The sequence below is a fragment of the Manis javanica genome, chromosome 7 (genome assembly GCF_040802235.1).
Source record: "Manis javanica isolate MJ-LG chromosome 7, MJ_LKY, whole genome shotgun sequence".
NCBI lineage: Eukaryota > Metazoa > Chordata > Mammalia > Pholidota > Manidae > Manis > Manis javanica.
This window is the reverse complement of record NC_133162.1, coordinates 29,643,856-29,658,484: the sequence shown is the minus strand read 5'-3', so window position 1 is coordinate 29,658,484 and position 14,629 is coordinate 29,643,856. Positions and strand designations below refer to the sequence as shown.

The following is a 14,629-nucleotide window of genomic DNA, read 5'->3' as shown; positions in this document are numbered from 1 at the left end:
TGTATGCATGTATGTATCTCTACATCTATCTTGCATTTATGTATCTGTGTGTGTATATACATATGTATATATCTATGTACCTCTCATATATGTATATGTACATATATATATGTACACATAAAAGAGATTTATTGTGAAGGGTTGGCTCATGTGATTATGAAGGCTGAGAAGTTCCACAGTCTACTTTCTGCAAGCAGGAGACCCAGGAGAGCTGATGGTATAATTCTAGTCTGAGTCTGAAGGCCTGTGATCCAGAGGAACTAGTGGTGTAAACCCAAGCCCAAGGACAGGAGAAGAACAACAGACCAATGTCCCTGCTCAGCAGACAGGCAAGAAAGGAAGGAGTCCTCCCTTCCCCTGATTTTTGTTCTGTTCAGGCCCTCAGCAGATGGGATGAGGCTCACCCACCCATTGAAGTGGGGAGCAATCTACTTTACTGAGTCCATCCACTCAAATGCTAATCTTATCCGGAATCATCCTCAAAGATACACGAAGAGATAATGTTAAATCTGAGCAACCTGTGGCTCAGTCAATTTGACACATAAAACTAATAATCATACCATCCCAACAAAAACTGATCATTTTGTCCTTCAAATAGCCTAGCTTTCTTTGTATGTCTAATCCCTTTGGCCAGAACATTTTTCCCTGGTTCTCCCTTTGACCATCTCTTTCTCATCCTTTGGTGTTCAGTGGAAAGGTCACTTCCTCAGAGAGGCCTTCCTGGACCACCTTGTTAAAATAGTGTCCATCACCATTCATTGCCAGGATGTTCTATCACAAAGTTGCCCAGCTCAATTTATAAAGCCCAGTTCTTTATTTTCTGTCTTATCTGTTAGATTGTAAGCTCTGTAACAGTAGGAAACATGCTTGTTTGTTTTCCACTGTATGCTCCTTTAGCATCTGGCTAGTCTCTGGCACATAGTAATAAATAACAATAAATATTTGCTAAATGAAGTTGTTACAAGGAATTTATCTAATAGGGGAGTAATCACCATGACATAATGTAGAGATGCTGGTATGATAGAGACAGTGATGTGCTGGCAAACTGACTCTACCAAAAAAAAACAAAAACAAGACTCTGATTGTTATTTGCTGATTGGTGCTATAAATACTGCCATCACAGCTAATTTCAAGTTGCCAAAACTGACTTAATATTCCTGAGTATTTATTTAACTGTTGTATCTTCAAAGATGGTATGAGTTGGCTCTAGCATATAACTGGAAGAGATCAGCATGAGCGTGATGTGTACCTAAGAAAGAGGCAATAGGTCATCCCAGGGGAACTCAGCAAAGGCTTCCTGGAGCAGATGATACTTGATTTGTGTTTTCACAAATGGCTCAGGCCTGTTATCTCTAAACTGGCTAGCGCAGCCCTGCTCCCAGTAGCCCACATTCAACTGCTCCTGGCTTCCCTACTCAGCTCATCTCTGCTTGCTTAGGAGTTAATTGCCTGACTCAGTGCAGTCCTCAGAAAATCTTCCATGTGGTTGGTGTTCTCCTGGGCTTGCTTTTAGTCCAGCAGAGGAGAATTAGGGTAGAAGTTAGTCACTGGAGAAGGGAGGGGTTTTCCAAGTAGAGGGGCAGCTTATGCAAAGGGAAGAGAGCAAGTGCAAGTCAACAGTTTGGTAAATCTAGATGTATAGGCTGTGGTGATTTGTACTCTGGTTTGGGGCAGGTGGCAGAGGGAAAGGGAAAGATTATTTTTCCTGAATAGTTCTTACCTTAGCTGTCAATTGTGTTTTGCTGTTGTTATTGTTGGTTTTGTTTTTGGCATAGAATCATTTGATTAACATTTGTCTCTTCCAAGAGAATGTAAAATCCACAAGGGCAGGAACTGTCTTGTTGACTATTATTTTCTCAGCACCCAGCACAATGCCTGGTATGTGGTAGCCAGTAAAATACCTGTGGAATAGCTGAATTACGTGGGGGAACTTTTAAAAAATACTATGCCCACCTATCCTAAAATAGGTTCTGCTATAAATCTGCCTTCTTTGATCTTCCAACCATAATATGGGATGGGATAGGGGGCTTGGGAGTAGTGAGGCTGGTGTCTGTATTTTGTAAAGCCACCTAAGGGATTCACCTCCATTCCTCTTCCCAAATTGTTAGGTGGATCCTTTCAAGGAGTTTACCAAAAGGGTGAAATGTTTAAACTTGCCGATTGCTTAAATGGGTCAGATGGCGGTAGGGTGGACTCAAAAGAGGTGCTGAGACTAGTAAGGATGGCAATGCAGTAATCAGGTTAAGACATGATGCGGGTTTGAGTTAAATCACTGGCAGTGGGTATGAAGAGGGAACCAATTCAAGAGATTCTCGGGAAGTAGACTCCACAAAATTTGGTGGCCATTTGGGCATGGGTGGAAGGGAAGTGAGAGAGAGAGGTATCTAAATTGAAGGTTGTAATGAACATTAGTGAATAGGGCAGAGCGGGTAGTTCACTTTTTAAGTTGTTACATTTGAGATGCCTTAGGGGCACGGATAAGGAGGGATTGTCCATCAAGTTGGGAATACAAAAATTGAGCTCACGAGAGAAAGGGATGGGTCTCCCCTCCTCTATTACCGCTTGGAGAACACTAGTATTTGAGAGGTGGGTTAAGAAAAACATTCCTTCAAGGAGACGGAGAATGACTGAAGAGAAAGAAAAAAAACCTGTATAATGACACTGTAAACGAGTGATAAAGAATGCCCAACAACGTCAAATGGTGCCTAACACTTAAGTTAGAGGACCTCAAGATACCTCTGATGAGTTTGGCGACAAGGACACCGATGGCAACAAGGGCATTTTCTGCGGGGGCAGAAGCTACAGTGCAGAGGACGGACGAAGTGGAGGCAGCGATTTACACTACTTTTTTCAGGAAACTTGGCAGTGAAGAGAACATGAGGGAGGAGTATTATCAAGCAGTATGTGAGGCTATTTGAGTACGTTTATAGCTTAGAGGAAGCCGTAAGGGCTGATAAGAGCGAAGAGCAAGCGGCTCTCTGACCACGTCGTCTCGGCAGCCTCCTTCCCTCACGTGACCCGGAGGCAGCCCGCGCGGAGACTCCAGCTCCCAGAAGGACCCGCGGCGCGCGGGCGGTGGGGCGGTGTTGAGGCCCGACGCGCGCCCCAGAGGCGCGAGCGGAAGAGCCCAAGCTTCAGAGAGGCGGCGGAAGCGGAGAGCGACGGTGCCCCCGGTAACGAGAAGCTTCGCGTTCTTGTCCCTCCCTCCTACCGCACCCATCTTGGGGCTTGTTGGTTCCACTTCTTCACTTACACCTGGGACAAGACTTCTCCCCTTTTTGTTACCGGTATTTTTTTCCCTCACGTGACGCGCGGGGCGGGCTCCCGCCTGGGGCGGGCTCCCGCTTGGGGCGGAGGTTACTGGGAAGCTCCGGCCCTTCGACCCCTGCGGGCCCTAGGTTGCTGAGGACCCTCCCGAAGCTCACCTGCTCTTCCGGGGCAGCATACCCGCTGTGGGGCCACCCCTCAAATACTCCTTGAGGAGTGGACATTCCTTTCGCGGGTTTCAACAGGTACTGAGCGGGTCTGAGGCGATGCCCACCCCCACATTCCCGGGTTCGGAACTGTAGCCAGCAGATGCCGCCCCAAGACAGATAGGGGCTGCTCGTGATTTCCGGGTCGCGAGCGGAGTCCGCTCCTTTGCCCCGGAGCCCGGGGCTATGGGCTGTGGGCTGGGAGCGAGCGGTCGATATGAGAGGACGAACTTCCTGGTTTTCTTGGCCGGCCCTCGGAAACCCCAAGTCCGATTATTAAAGTTTTCCTTATCAATAAAGCCGCCTTGCAGAGTTGAGGAAGGGAAGCAGCTCAGGATTTGGAGTCCGATGTTCTGGGAGCAATCTCACGTCTGCCACTTGCTGAACCGTTTACCGCAGCCTCAGTTCCTTATCTATAAAATAGGGATAATAGTCTGGCTCGCCTGCCTCCCGGTGTTGTGGATTTCAGCAGAAGTGACAGATGTGAGAAAGTATATAACTTTACTGTCCCTTCTCCACTCCAGGTTAGTTGAATTTTAAAACCACACTCGTGTCTTTATGAACCTGATCATAAATATGATCATGATTTATGTGAAGGTCAAATGAGTTAATAGGGAAAAAGTGTCTTTGGAAATAAAGAGGAGCCATACAAGTATTTTTAAGCCATGTTTCTGGTGAAGAGGTGACATTAGGGCCCTATCACCTGTTGGAGGCAGTTTCAAACCTCATCTGGATGTTAAAATCCACCAGAATTTGGACCCTTCCCTCTCCGCGCAACACACACACCTGTGTACACCCCTTGCTCTGTTACAAGCAACCACTCTTCTGCACTACTCAGGTACAGGTGTCTCAGAAAGCACTTAATCTTCCCCAGCTGTGGTGCTAAACTAATGCCTCTCTCCATCAGGGCTTGTCTTTTTCCCCTTTTCAGATTCTACACCTGCTAAACCTGTCTCTAATTTTCTAACACAGTCCCACTAACCTTGTATGCATACTAGCTGAAATATTGGCATAATTTTTACTTGTCCTAGATATATTGTGTTAAGAAGTCTGGTTTCCTCATAGTTAGAATTCAAAATATAAATTCCTGTCTGCTCTTTTTACTGGGAATTAAGCTCTGAGACTCTAAGCAGGTGGTTTGTCTTACTCTGGTTTTTATGGATTTGGAGGTGTACTAATTAAGTAGTCTTACTTTGTATTTTTCTGAAATTACTGGTTAAAAAATACTTGAATGTAGCTAAAAAAAAAAGGATCGTATTGAATTAGTGAATTAGTTGAATTTTCAAAGTTGGACAAGTTTGAGTTCAAATCCTAGTGCTGTGACTTCTAGTTTATGACTTTTGGCAAATTAGTTGACCTCTCTGCCTGTTTACTAATCTCTAAAGTGGAGATAATAGCACTTACCTCAGGAGGTGTTTATAAGGATTCAATGAGAGGATAAAGAATTTAGGAGTGCCTGGAGAAAGTGCTCATTATTTTGTTGCTATTGTAATTGATGACTATGATGATGATAAGTGATGATAATTTTAAAGTATTTTCTTGGGATTCCTTTTTTTCTTTGTGAAATGAGGATAGTTATTCTTAACTCATAAATACTGTAAACAGAAGTTCTCAGATTGTAGGGTTTTGGTCTTTTCCAGCAATTGCATTTTATTTGAGGATTATATTATGCTGTTTTTCACTTTTAAAGGTTTTCAAAATGCTGACTTGAAGAGATTTTTGGGACGTGCTGTTGGACTGATGCTTCATTTATTACCTGTAGTAAGAATGTAGTTTTGTGTCTGCACATTATAGCTTGTAGCAGAACAGTTATCTATGTTTATGGCTTAGATACTGACTGTTTACTAGGGCAGAGTTTTACAGAGCATTTTGTGTCTTCCCCCCCCTCCCACTTGTTTTTTTTTTTTTTTAAGCCAGACTATTTGACTAAAATTTCAGCCTCATGGGTAGGGTCCAGAAGACTTGGTAATCCTCTTTTTGAAGGTGGAGACTCTTAGTGATGGTGCATTGGTGGCACTGGTGTGTGTGTGTGTGTGTGTTTATCTGCAGGGAGTGACAGTTGAGAGAAACCAAGGAGGAAAACCTAATAGAGAAAAAAGATTTGTTGGTCAAAGCGAAGTCTTAGGGTTAACACTTGACATGTTTATTTTTCATTCCTTCGAATGCTCTTGACTGTAAGATGCTTGCAGATTCACATGTTTAGGAAATGTTTCCTGACTCTTCTGATGTGGTATCCCCGGCTCTACATTGCCAGTTTAATTCTTACCTTCAAGTTTGAATCAGCAGGATAACCATTTTTTTCACCACAGACTTGTATGCAAAGCTATGACAATGGAGTCGCTTCCATTAAAATCTACTTTGTGTGCTATAATGTGTTGTTTTTTCCTTTGTTTTAAATACTTTGGTTTCTTGACTTTTCTTGACCTTTTTTTAGTTAAAACTTTTTGGCAGATAGACTCTTTCTCAGCTATAGCATCTAAGTGTGCATAGTGAATGCTCCTTTAGTAATGACTGCTGAATAGTTCTGAATAAGAACATTTTTTTGATTGTCTTATGTCCCTAAGGCAGGTTCTGGAGAGACCAGATGGTACTGTGGAAATAACCTAAGATTTGGATTCATACACATAGAAGTTTGAATCCAGACTCTGCTACTTACAAGTTTCTTGACTTTGGTTCATATAATCATTCTGAGTTCATTTTCTTATCTGTAATAATACCAACCCTGCATGACTGAAAAGGTTAGAGGTTATTTGAACTAGGCACATCTAGCCAGGCTTAATAAAATCAAGATGGTACTTAAAATTTTTTTATTGTATTTTTTTCATAGTCACAGATTTTGGTGATACATCTATATTCACTTAATGCTTCACATGGTCAGTGTATTTTTTTGTTGCCAAAGTTAAGGTTGTTGACAATGACCATAGTACCCTGAAACAGCAAAGTTAATTGACTGACATGTTTGACTCTGTGTACTTGTCCTCATTAGCTCCATAAGCTGTTCACAAAATACCTCACCAGAATGAATTCTATGACTGGTATATTGTTTACTTGACACTCATGCACTCATTAGACATAATAGAAATAAATGAGCTAATGCCAGAAGTAAAACTGTAGATTTTTTATTAGGAACCTGTATAAATACAAGACTAACCCTCACACTGTATAAAACTGATGATCTATAGGATGGTCTTTAACAACCACTAATCTGAATTACAATTTAGTTGACATAAATTGTATTTGTTGCAGACCCCCCACTCATAGGAGAAGTGAGTGGAGGTAAGCTGCTGATGTCTGAAAGAGAACCCTACTTCTGCTATGCCACCAGCAGAAAATGTACTCTTAGCTAGTGGGGAGAACATTTAAAGTTCTCCATTAATGAGCCCAGCAGGATGGATGAAGCCTGGGTAACTCCTAAGAGCTTATTGAATTACAGAGAAATTCCAGTTGTCAGAGCTTTAGGTAGAAGAGAAGTTATAGGGTGTTTCTCAGCAGCACTAAGTCTGCAGTTGAAGAGGTCTCCTTTATAAAACATAGACCAGTTGCTCCTCATCGGTTGTGTGCATTTTTTCACTGTTGCACGCTAGCCTTCTGTATAGTTTTCATTCTTCCAATTCACTTTTTAGGTTTATTAATATTTGTTGTCCCTCCTGTATCTTTTTTTATATCAAATATGGCTGGTTTCAGACTAGGATAAAAATAGAGAAGCAGAGAAGTACTGTTGGAAATAATAGGTTCTGGTGTCTAGTATCATGAGGTTCCAATATAACATGGGTTAACCTGTAAATATGATAGTACAGGTTTCTGGAATAGGCAAGTGACTGACAGTTCATAACTATTTAACTTGGTGCAGAGGCAAAAATGTGGGTAAAAGGTTGTGGCAGTACTCCTTAGTATGACATTTGCCTCTTAGAAAAGACCGTGTATAGTGTTGATATTGGCTTGTAGTTGGGCTGTTTCAAGTTCTTTGCCATGGAATACCTGAAGAATATTAAAAAAGGAAAGCACTTGGATTTAAATCCTAACCTTGAATTTATACATGTAGTCCTGTTTGTTTTCTTATCATCCTTAAAATAGGGATAATAATATCAACGCTGCTTGTTTATAAAGATTAGAGGGAAAAGTTAATAAGGATGTCCTGGAAATAGGTTGGGTAACTGGAGGAGAGACTGACAGAAAGGCAGAGTCCAAGAGAGGAATACAAACACAAGTACATGTGTGCACAAACACACACGCACACAAACAAATGGGTAACTGGAGGAGTGACAGAAAGGGGAACATAGTAGACTGAGAGCAAAGGTCACTTAAGAGACATAAGGGAAGTCAGAAGCTCTGAGCAGCAGAGGCATGTAGAAAGGAGAGTATAATCAGGGATGTAGAAAGAAGGACGAACTTAGAAATGACAGACAGATGTAGAGAAGGAGGCAGAGGGTGCAGGAGGGACCAACCAGGAGGGCATGAGGGCATGGCCAAAGATGGAAAGCTTGAGTTAGTTTTTATCCGTTATTTGAGGAGACCTTGTAAATATTTGTAATTGGCTAGGAAAGGGAAGAAAAGTAGATATTAAGTAACACGTTTATGTAGTTTTTTTTTGGTATCATTAATCTACAATTACATGAAGAACATTATGTTTACTAGGCTCCCCCTTTCACCAAGTCCCCTCCACATACCCCTTCTCACTATCCATCAGCGTAGTAAGATGCTATAAAATCACTACTTGTCTTCTCTGTGTTGTAGAGCCTGTCCCGTACCCCCTCCACATTATACATGCTAATTGCAATGCCCCCTTTCTTTTTCCCGCCCTTATCCTTCCCTTCCCACCCATCCTCCTGAGTCCCTTTCCCTTTGGTAACTGTTAGTCCATTCATGGGTTCTGTGATTGCTGCTGTTTTGTTCCTTCAGTTTTTCTTTGCTCTTATACTCCACATATGAGTGAAATCATTTGGTACTTGTCTTTCTCCACCTGGCTTATTTTACTGAGCCCTTTATCATTACGTAATGTCCTTTTTTATTTCTTGTTACTTTCTTTATTTTGAAGTTGGATACTAGTATTGTAACACCTGCTTTTTTCTCTCTGTTGTTTACATGAATTATCTTTTTCCATCCCTTGACTCTTAATCTGTGCATGTCTTTGGGTTTGAGGTGAGTCTCTTGTAAGCAGCATATAGATGGGTCTTGCTTTTTTATCCATTCTATTACTCTGTGTCTTTTGATTGGTGCATTCAGTCCATTTACATTAGGGTGATTATTGAAAGATATGTACTTATTGCCATTGCAGGCTTTAGATTCGTGGTTACCAAAGGTTCAAGGTTAGCTTGTTTACTACCTTACTGTCTGACTTAACTCGCTTATTGAGCTGTTATAAACACAGTCTGACCATTATTTCTTTCCCTTCTTTTTCCTCCTCCTCCATTCTTCATAATTTGGGTGCTTTTTTCTGTGCTCTTTTTAGGAGTGCTCCCATCTAGAGCAGTCCCTCTAAGATACCCTGTAGAGGTGGTTTGTGGGAGGCAAATTCCCTCAACTTTTGCTTGTCTGGGAATTGTTTAATCCCTCCTTCATATTTAAATGATAATCATGCTGGATACAGTATCCTTGGCTCAAGGCCCTTCCGTTTCATTGCATTAAATATATCATGCCATTCTCTTCTGCCCTGTAAGGTTTCTGTTGAGAAGTCTAATGTTAGCCTGATGGGTTTTCCTTTGTAGGTGACCTTTTTTCTCTCTCTGGTTGCCTTTAATACTCTGTCCTTGTCCTTGATCTTTGCCATTTTAATTATTATGTGTCTTAGTGTTGTCCTCTTTGGGTCCCTTCTGTTTGGACTTCTGTGTGCTTCCGTAGTCTGAGCAACTATTTACTCCGCCAGTTTGGGGAAGTTCTCAGCAATTATTTCTTCAAAGACACTTTCTATCCCTTTTTCTCTCTCTTCTTCTTCTGGTACCCCTATAATGTGGATATCATTCCTTTTGGATTGGTCACACAGTTCTCTTAATATTCTTTCATTCCTGGAGATCCTTTTATCTCTCTCTGCCTCAGCTTATATGCGTTCCTGTTCTCTGGTTTCTGTTCCATCAATGGTCTTTTGCATCTTATCCATTCTGCTTAAAAATCCTTCCAGAGATTGTTTCATTTCTGTAATCTTCCTCCGGATGTCATCCCTTAGGTCTTGTGTATTTCTCTGCAGCTCTGTCAGCATGTTTATGATTTTTATTTTGAATTCTTTTTCAGGGAGACTGGTTAGGTCTGTCTCTGCAGATCCTCTCTCAAGGGTTGTCTAAACTATTTTGGACTGGACTAAATTTTTTTGCCTTTTCATGGTGATAGCGGTGGTTGTAGGCAGGTTGCGGGTGTGTCAGGTGGGAGAAGAAAGTCCTTTCCTGCATGTTGGATGCCTTGCCCTTCTCTGCTGCCTGTGTCGGTTACCCGCACTCCTGGAGCAGCCACCAGGTTAATCCCCTAAGCTGCTGTGGGCGGGGTCTCCGTCAGAGCAATGCGGAATCCTGCAGGGAGTGGCAGGCATGCCAGGTGCGCTCCTCTGCGATAGCAGTACCCCTGCCAGGCAGCTGTGTGCCAGCAGCAGCCTTTGGGTCTGGCCCGGGCAGCTGTGCATCAGGCTGGGATTCCAGTCAGCTTCTGGGAGCACGGCTGCTCCCTCTGGCACCGCTGCAGGTGCGCACGGGCCTCTCCCGTGCCCCTCTGGTGGTGCCGCCGCTGGCACACGTGGGCTGCTCCCAGGCTGCTCAGTCACCGCCGCTGTGGGCTTGCGCGGACCTCTCCCAGGCTCCTCTGGTGCCACAGCCGCCTTTGCACGCGGGTTGCTCCCGGGCTGCTCGGTTGCTGCTACGGTGGGCTTGCATGAGCCTCTCCCGGTCCCCACTGGCGCTGCCGGCGCATGCGGGCCGCTCCCAGTCTCCTCTGGTGCTGCCGCCCCTGGTGCGTGCTGCCACTCCCACCACTTGGCTGGTGTGTCGGGGTCCATGCCAGTTGTGGGAGCAACTGGCGGGCTGCTTAGTGCTGTGAGGGGCTTCAGAGCTGCGCTGCTGCCCAGGGGGTTAGTGTGCTGAAAGTTCCCCGGTATTCCCAGCTGCTGGCTAAGTGTGCCGGGATGACTTCATCCTGCTGTGGGGTCCCTGTCTCTTTAAGACTTGCAAAAAGCACTCACTTTTTTTTTGTCTCAGGGGTGCCAGTTGCAGAGACCTGCCTGCAGGTTTTGCTTTTCTGTTTCTCTAATATCCAGCACCCCATGCACCTTGTGTCTGCGCTCCGGGTGCGGATTTCTAGAGTTGGTTGTTTAGCAGTCCTGGGCTTTCACTCCCTCCCCGTTCCGACTCCTTTCTTCCCGCTGGGTTCTGGGGTGGGTGGCCATTTGGATCCTGCCTGGTTGCGGCTTGTATCTTACCCCCTTCGTGTGATGTTGAGTTCTCACAGATGTAGATGTACCCTGGCTGTTGTACTGTATCCACTGGTGTCTCTTTTAGGAATAGTGGTATTTATTGTATTTTCATAAATATGTATGTTTTTGGGAGGAGATTTCCACTGCAGTACTCATGCCACCATCTTCCCGTGATTCTTGTTTATGTAGTTTTTATTACACCAAAATTTTCCTTTAAACATTAAATTTAATTTGCATATTCAGCCTGTAAACACCATGCCAGTTTATGTGTTTACAGACCTGTTAACTACTTGATTGAGCCCCTTCACAGTACAATTTAAACACATTAAAAAAAAAAACAAATATTTTCTTTTTAGGAATTTTTTTCTTACAAAATCTAATACATATTTACTGTAGAAAATACATAAAATAATTAAAAAGAGAAACAACATAAAACACTCATAAGTTCACAATCCAAATACATAATAAGGTCCATGTTTTTCATGTTTTCTTTCCAGTTTTTTTCCGAGGCATTTCCAAAGCCCTTCTGCTTTCCTAAAAGAATAAAAAAAACTGTTTATAAGTCCAAAATGATTTTATAAATCAACTATTTTGGCACTTAGGTACTCATATTTGTGTACCTCTTTTTATTTCCTCCCTCCCTAGATTAGACTAATAACTATATTTTATTCATCTTTGTGTTTTAGGCATCCCAGCAAAGCATCTTACATATATTTGGTACTCAGAATATATTTGAGATGAATCATTAAGCTCCCTAAATAGAAACTGTCTAATTTAAATAGGCCTGCCCAATTCCTCATTGGCTGATTAGATTGTCCTTAAAGCTGAGAAAACCTTGAAATTAGGATGTGTGTGTGTATGTGTATGTGTATGTACGTGTTTAACATAAAACTCCTCAAGTGGGAAAGGGTGTTTTTTCTGGTTCACTTTTGTCACATAGCAAGCCACTCCAAAACTTAGTGGTGTAAAACAAACATTTTATTATACTGTGGATTCTGTCTGAATTCAGACAGGGCCAGTAGAGATGGCTTGTCTGAGCCTTAGCTGGAAAGACTAAGGTGGTGGTGATTTCTGGCTCGGAGCTAGAATCTGGAGGGTTTTTTTTTTACTCATGTGTCTGGTGGTTGATATTGGCTGTCTCCCAGAGCACCCACCTATGGTCTCTCTACATAGGCTGATTTGAGCTTCTTCACAGCATGGTGGTGGCTGTTTTCTAAGAGTGAGCATCCCAAGAGAACCAAGTAGAAGCTGTGTTGCCTTTTGTGACTCAGTGAAGTCACGTAGTGACACAAACTTGCCAGATTCAAAGAGAACAGCAGTTACATTGAATCCACTTCTTACAGGAAGAGTGTCAGAGACACACTGAAAGGAAAGCACTGGGGAAAGGGGTAGGTGCTATTTTGGGGAAAGACAGTTTATCACAAGCACTCATTGAACTGAAATGTAATTTGTTAAAAATGAATTAATAGTCACTTTTTGAATGTCAGAGAATAAATATGCTATTGAATATTAGTTTTTCCTAATGGTGTTATTATTAATATGTTTTAAAAACTGATACCAAACTTGTAAAAACTTTTAAACTCAAAGATATGTTAATTCTTTTCTTGACTTTTAAGCTCTAAACTAGATTTTTTTTAAACCCTGTTTTTGGGTTGGTCAATTTCTATACTTGGACTTTTTTCCTCATGCCCTTTTAAAATCCAAGTATTATTTTGTAAATAATATGATACATTTCACTGTAGAAAGTTAGGCAACTCAGGAAATAAAGTCCACCCATAATCACACCTCTCATATGTGACCAGTTTCAGTTCCATAATTTTTTTATTTTTTTCATAACAGATTACTTATTAATATGTCATTCCAAATATTGCATAAATACAGCGCATATACTAGAGTATCAAACATTGTGCCAGTAAGGAGTTCTAAGAGTACATTCAGGGCTGTTTGAAGAAATAGGAATACTTTGGCTTTCTTATTACACCAGATGAAAAATGAAATGCAAAGTATAGTTTTCATCTCCGGCTATGATTTAACAATGAAACCAAGTAGAAAAATAAGTGTGTTAAAAAAAAAATGGGGGACTCAAGTACTTTTCCTGTTCTCTTCCCTACATATGTATTCGAATTAGTAACCTAATGACAAGTAGTTTTTCACCCATATTAGCAACTGAGTAAATATTTGTTGAGTGAACTCCGTGGAAATGGATCTGCTTCTTTCACTTGTGCTAGGTCAGAAAAAAGTTTCTCCGTGATGTAATCAAGGCCCCCCAGTGTGTGGAATCTGAGTTTTTAGTTTGTGCTACCTGGATGTCTAGGAAACCCTTTTCTGAGGAATTAAAGTCGTTCTCGTTTGGAAGGACCCTAGGGAACCTGACAAAACCAGCTTTTCTTTTCTTTCTTTCTTTTTTTTTATTAAGGTGTTGATATACACTCTTATGAAGGTTCCACATGAAAAACATTGTGGTTACTACATTCACCCATATTATCATGTTCCCCCAAACCCCACTGAAGTCACTGTCCATCAGTGTAGTAAGATGTCACAGAGTCACTACTTGTCTTCTTTGTGCTGTACTGTCTTCCCTGTGCCACCCCCACACACCATGTGTACCAGTCATAATACCCCTCAATCCCCTTCTCCCTCCCTCCCCACCCTCCCCACCCCTCCCCTTTTGTAACCACTAGTCCCTTCTTGGAGTCTGTGGGTCTGCTGCTGTTTTGTTCCTTCAGATTTGCTTTATTGTTATACTCCACAAATGAGGGAAATCATTTGGTACTTGTCTTTCTCCACCTGGCTTATTTCACTAAGCATCTCTAGCTCTATCCATGTTGTTGCAAATGTTAGGATCTGTTTTCTTATGGCTGAATAGTATTCCATTGTGTCTATGTACCATATCTTATGTATCCATTCGTCTACTGATGGACACTTAGGTTGCTTCCATATCTTGACTATTGTAAATAGCTGCAGTAAACATATGTCTTTTTGCATCTGAGAATTTGCTTTCTTTGGGTTAATTCCTAGGAGTGGAATTCCCAGGTCAAATGGTACTTCTATTTTTAGTTTTTTGAGGAACCTCCGTATTGCTTTCCACAATCATTGAGCTAATTTACATCCTCACCAGTAGTGTAGGAGGGTTCCCCTTTATCTGCATCCTTGCCAGCATTTGTTGTTCCTAGTCTTTTTGATGTTGGTCATCCTAACTGGTGTGAGGTGATACATCATTGTGGTTTTAATTTGCATTTCCCTGATAATTAGCGATGTAGAGCATCTTTTCATCTGAATTTCTTCTTTGGAGAATTGTCTGTTCATAACTTCTGCCCATTTTTTAATAGGGCTGTTTGCTTTTTGGGTGTTGAGGTGTGTGAGTTCTTTATATATTTTTATATATTTTGGATGTTAACCCCTTGTTGGACATGTCATTTACAAAAATATTCTCCCATACTGTAGGATGCCTTTTTGTTCCACTGCTGGTGTCCTTTGCTGTATAGAAGCTTTTTAGTTTGATATAGTCCCATTTGTTCATTTTTGCTTTTGTTTGCCTTGCCCAAGGAGATGTGTTCAGGAAAAAGTTGCTCGTGTTTGTATTCAAGAGATTTTTGCCTATGTGTTCTTCTAAGAGTTTTATGATTTCATGACCTACAATCGGGTCTTTGATCCATTTCGAGTTTGCTTTTATGTATGGAGTTAGACAATAATCCAGTTTCATTCTCTTACATGTAGCTGTACAGTTTTATCAACACCAGTTGTTGAAGAAGCGCTCATTTCCCCA

At 41.8% G+C, this 14,629-nt stretch overlaps 1 protein-coding gene across 8 annotated transcripts in view; it reads left to right on the top strand.

The window, feature by feature from the left end:
• The first annotated feature begins 3,006 nt into the window (after nucleotides 1–3,006).
• R3HCC1L (R3H domain and coiled-coil containing 1 like) overlaps nucleotides 3,007–14,629 on the top strand; it is a 140,905-nt gene continuing 129,282 nt past the window's right edge. For 2 of the 8 annotated variants that reach the window (XM_037015730.2, XM_037015733.2), the window contains exon 1: nucleotides 3,302–3,512. The gene's annotated coding sequence lies outside the window, so the exon portion shown is untranslated. The other 6 variants (XM_073240579.1, XR_005060655.2, XM_037015729.2 and 3 more) reach the window with 6 other exon arrangements.